Source organism: Chaetura pelagica, unplaced genomic scaffold (genome assembly GCF_000747805.2).
Source record: "Chaetura pelagica isolate M959 unplaced genomic scaffold, ChaPel_1.0 scaffold2, whole genome shotgun sequence".
Lineage (NCBI taxonomy): Eukaryota > Metazoa > Chordata > Aves > Apodiformes > Apodidae > Chaetura > Chaetura pelagica.
Genome location: NW_009952796.1, coordinates 5,761,086 through 5,766,531, shown reverse-complemented (window position 1 = coordinate 5,766,531; position 5,446 = coordinate 5,761,086).

Below are 5,446 nucleotides of genomic sequence, written 5' to 3'. Positions count from 1 at the left end.
CAGCTGAGCTGTTTGGAAGTAGATGGTTAATGCCTATAGACAAATGAAAGCACTTTGTTACACAGCTCATATGTTAAGCATGCTCGTATGTGTGATTTCTCCTGTCCCCATATATGTGACAAGGGAAGCTGATGAAACTATGGGTATTATTTATATTACCCACATTCTACACCTCAGATTAAATATCCTGACAGGCAAAGAAGCATTAATAACTACAACTTCCCGGTGTTATTCCATTGCTGCTACTGTATGCCAAAACATCAATAAACTCTAGGGCAATAATGGTTAATATTTAAGGTAGTTAAAATATTTTTTTTCAGAAGCAATAATTTGTCAGGAAGATTTGACCCCTCATTTCAACACTCCCTTTGCTCCAGGAGGAAACCAGAGAGGCAGGTTACATATACATGGAGAAATACTATGCATGGGTAAATAACTGGGTCCCAGCCAGAAAGGCTGCAACTACAAATAACTGTGACATTTTTTCTTATATTACATTTATGCTTCTTTTATGGGCCATTCATTTTGGATGTCATGTCTTCTGTGTGGCTGGTGGACCCCTGCTTAAGGCTGCTAACTGAAGATTTCATTGGGGTTTATTAAGTAAGCCTCTTCCTACCAGACTCTAGAACATTTATTTTTCAGTGGCCAAATGCATTGAACACTGATGTGATGCTGGGAACACCTCCCATGTGAAGGGTGGGACAAGCTAAAGTTAAAGATGGCAGGAAATAATATGGAACTTTGACTTTGATTATGCCTTTTTTTTTTTTTTTTTTTTTCAGCTGAGCTGTTTGGAAGTAGATGGTTAATGCCTATAGACAAATGAAAGCACTTTGTTACACAGCTCATATGTTAAGCATGCTCGTATGTGTGATTTCTCCTGTCCCCATATATGTGACAAGGGAAGCTGATGAAACTATGGGTATTATTTATATTACCCACATTCTACACCTCAGATTAAATATCCTGACAGGCAAAGAAGCATTAATAACTACAACTTCCCGGTGTTATTCCATTGCTGCTACTGTATGCCAAAACATCAATAAACTCTAGGGCAATAATGGTTAATATTTAAGGTAGTTAAAATATTTTTTTTCAGAAGCAATAATTTGTCAGGAAGATTTGACAGGAAGATCATACACAACAGAAAACTACTTCATTAAGCCATCATCATGCAAATACTTGGCCATGCTTTACTGTAGTAGCATAAAATAAGGGGGCTGTTCTGGAGGGCAACTTATTGCAGCATTGCAGCAGGAAGGTCTCAGCTAAGCTGAGAGGGACTCAACATATGGCAAGGGGATGGGATCTTCTGCAAGAAACTGAGGCTCAAGTGAGGGAGGTGAGCTTTCAGCTGTTTGGCTTTGCTCAATCTATTGGCCAGGACGTGTCAAACGTGAGCCGGCAAGGTGTGTTGCCTTTTAAATGTTCCCCTTTTCCTTCACTCAGTGAACAGCAAAGAGGACCAGCATGTTTGTCTCATTTCTGAGTGTAAAGATGTAATTCACCCGATGTATGAACCCCTGCCAGCACATGGCCCTCTCATCACCCCTAAGACACCCAGCTGTGCATATGAGGCAAGGAGAAGTGAACCATGATGAAAGTCACCCCCGAGGCTTTACACAGTGACCAAAAGATACCTCAAAGACTCACCTGTAAGTGTAAACTCTAATGGATTATTTTAAACCTTTATTCTTGTGGTATGTAAGACCCTGATGTTGGTTTTGAATAGATTTTCAGCAACCACATTGTAGCCTGCTTACACACTGTGCACCCCAGGAATACATTTACATACCTCATATTTAGTGTTCAGTGAAAGAGCTCTTAGGTCCTCAGGGAAAGAAATCCAGAAACCTGGACTTTCATGCATGAATTACTCTGCTACATTCCCCATGTACAGGTGTGAGGAAGAGAAGCAGCCCCAGGTAGCACCGATGTGAAGATCTGTCAGGTGCCACAAATTGGATGCTTGTTGTGCAGAGATCCTGCACTGCTACTGGTCACAGTTGGGCTGAGCTGGGGGGAACTGGGAGCAAATGAGTGCTTCTCTGCTTGGTCACTTGGGAGAGGAGTCAGGCATTTACAGCTTTTAAATAAAACTGAAAGTCACCTTTTCCACTCCCCTTATGCATTGCCAGAGCCATCCAAAGGGTCTCTGGTGCTCTCCATGGGCAAGCTGGGACAAGGGACAGGAAGGAGATGGCCTGCCCCAGCACAGCCAGGCACCCTGACTGCTCCATCTCTCCCTGAGATTTATGCTGTCTGGAGGGTTTTTGATACAGGGCAGCACCTGATCACAGGGCAGGCACTGATCACCTTTGCTTGACGAGGACAGCAAAAATGCTCTGCACACACAAGGAATGCTGAGTCTCCAAAGGCAAACCTATAGTCTGCAGCACAGGTCACTTCTCAGGGCTGGAAAAGAAAATGTGGTGACAGTGACCATCCCAGGATGGCAAATCTGCATAAACAGGGTTTTGTCTGTATGACTGCAAAGCCAGGTCCTAGGAAAACTGTCCAGGACCACATGGAATGCATCCAAGCCACCTCCACTGTTATCCTGAATTCTCACATGGCCCCACTGCTGTTGCCCTCCTGTCCTGGTTTGGGCCAAACACGACAACAGAGTAACAGCTCCATGGCCACTCACTCAACTCCAACCCCCCATACACAACCATGCTCTGGGATGAGGAGGACAAAGCTCATGGCTCAAGACAAAGGACAAGGAGGGATCTTCACCGATTAAGGTCCCAGGCAAAACAGACTCAACTTGGAGAAAAAAAATCATTTATTTTCACACTAATCAAACACCCCCAGGACACACACAACACACAGAGCAGGGCTTTCGTATGTTACCCCACCCCTCCCTTCTTCCTGGGCTCAAATAATTTTGTTCCCGGTTTCTCTCCCTCCTTCCCCCCAGCAGCACAGGGGGACAGGGGATGGGGTTTGGAGTCAGTTCATAGGCTGGTGGTTCCTGCTGCTCCTGCCTCCTCAGGAAGAAGGATTCCTTACAGTCCTTCCCTGCTTCCCCACGGGGTCCCTCCCATGGCAGAGAGTCCTCCACGAACCTCTCCTTCATGAGTCCTTCCCACCAGGTCCGGAGCTGCTCCAGCCTGGGCTTCCCACAGAGTCACGGGGGCTTCGGGAATTATCACCTCCCCTGGCGCCAGGGTCTTCCCTGGCTGCATAATCCAAGTCCACTGGCAGCAAATCCTAGTCCATTTGCCACAAAATCCAAGTCCAGTGGCCAAGTTCCCCCCTCCTGGCACCTTCAGGGAATGTTTCACCACGTTCCTCCATGAGTGCAGGGGCACAGCTGCCATCTCCCCATGGGCTGCAGGGAAAATTCTGCTTGGGCACCTTCTTCCCCTTCTTCCTCACCAACCACCAGCACAGCTCTGCCTCTCTCAGCACAGCTCTTCTCCTTTAAGTGCTGCTCTGCTCAGGTTTTATCTCAGTTCTTTCATATGTTAATCGCAGAGGTGCATCTATTTTCAGGGGGAGCTTCTCAGCTTCTTACCAGAACCACCCTTGAGGCCCTCCACCCACTACCAAAAAACCCACCAAACCAGAACACCGCCCCTCTGTGCTCAGCATCCTCAACCCTCTGTTCACATCCATATGCCCAACCACCCCTGCCCTATCCAGTGCCTGCTGCTGGGATGCTGATCTGCCTGGTTTTGTTGATAGCTGTTCAATACCCAGGAGATAAAAAGAGGGACGACTGGAGTCCTGGTAAAAGATGTGATGGTGGCAAAGTGTTGCTATGGCCACAACACCTAGTTATTAAGGAGAGGCAGAGAGAAGCAACATCTTTTATAGGACCAATTTATAGTGATGGGAAAACAGGCTTATGGTCACAGGCACCCTTTTACAGGAGAATGTATGTGCTTCATCCCAAGTGAAATCTATTAAAGGGATGTATTTGGATGGGATGGTAAGGAGCAGCAGCACAAAATCCTAAAATAGACATGACTGCTTCCTTCTGTCTGGCTCAGCTCATGCAGGAGTTTCTGCTGCTCCTCTATCAACTTGCCCAAGGAGAGATGTTCTCTCCAGCCCAGTACCTGTCTCCATCCCAAAGCTGGTCCAGGGCAGAGGTCTTATGCTACAGAGCCATTCCTGCTGTCCTGCTCCTTGTTCTCCTGTCATTTCTGGAAGCTTAATACAAACAATATTCCTTTGCATGGCTTCCATGCTTCTCATCTCTGCTTGTCAGCCTTTGTATTGCGTGTGTTGATCCAAGTGATGTCTGTGGCAAGAAATTTCAAAGGGCAAAGGTTAGGAAAATGCCCAAGGAAAACCCACATTGCAAATCAATTAGAGGGGTGTGTGGGGGTAGTAAATTCTGACTTGGGAAGTCAGGCAGAAAACTGAGCAAGCGATCACAGGCAGAAGGAAATTAAAGACCATTTTAATCTCTCCTCCAAAATCCTGTCCTTTTATATAGCTGCAGGATGGAATTGGGATGATGAAGGGGCTGTGAAGGCAGAAGATGGGCAGCACAGTGTAACTGGAGGTCCCTAAAAGGAACCACAGACCCATGGGGTGACATCCACCTTTTCTTTCACAGCCCTGTCTGACTGAGCTACATAGTTTATTCCGTTGTCCAAGATCTTTGACTCCTGGCCCATCCCATGCTGCAACCATCAATCTCTGCCCATCAGGGCCTGCCACCCCTGACCCAGCACACAGCAACACCCCAGCCATGCTCCCACATGGAAGACTTGGTACACACCCAGACACTCTCAGACAAGCCAAATATCCTTTCCTTTGATCTGTTTCAGACACAGCAGTCATAAGCCTCAGCCTCTGGCCTCCTGTTCTTGCTTGATGAGACCAGTTCAGAGGAAGGAAGGGATCCAGCTTTCACTGTGCAGGGCAGCTTCAGCACATTTGCTAGACAAACAGTCCCTGTTTCTCCCCCCGTTACCCAAAATCACCTCCCTATCCCTTCACCTCCTCCTTTCCAGCCCTGGTTGCCAGTTTCTCCAGGCCAGCAGCTGGCACCGGGTGCTCCGGGAAAGGGGCCGTGGCCTTTGCCACCACTCAGTGCCCGGCACCAGGGCAGCTGGAGCCCAGCCAGGCAGATGCTTGGGTGGCTGCTGCCCTCCGGAGCACTGCCCAAGGGGCACCCCCTGGATTCAAGGCATTCTGCACTTTTGGAAATGGAGCCCTGTGCTCTGTTAAATCAATTTTCACCCTGCATGCAGGCACTGTTACCTCTCTGAAAGGACTCTGTGCTCTGGGCAGCTTTCTGTAAGGGTTATGCCCCTTACCACAAAAAATGTATGTCTCCCATAAAACTATTTCAACATGTAAGGACGGTTAAATGGACACCACTCCTGCACGGTGCCTCTGGCGCCTGGAACCGTCAAAACCCAAGAGCTGGCTCCTTGCTGAAGGGTCTAACCAGCCTGCGGCCGGTCCGTCCTGCCCC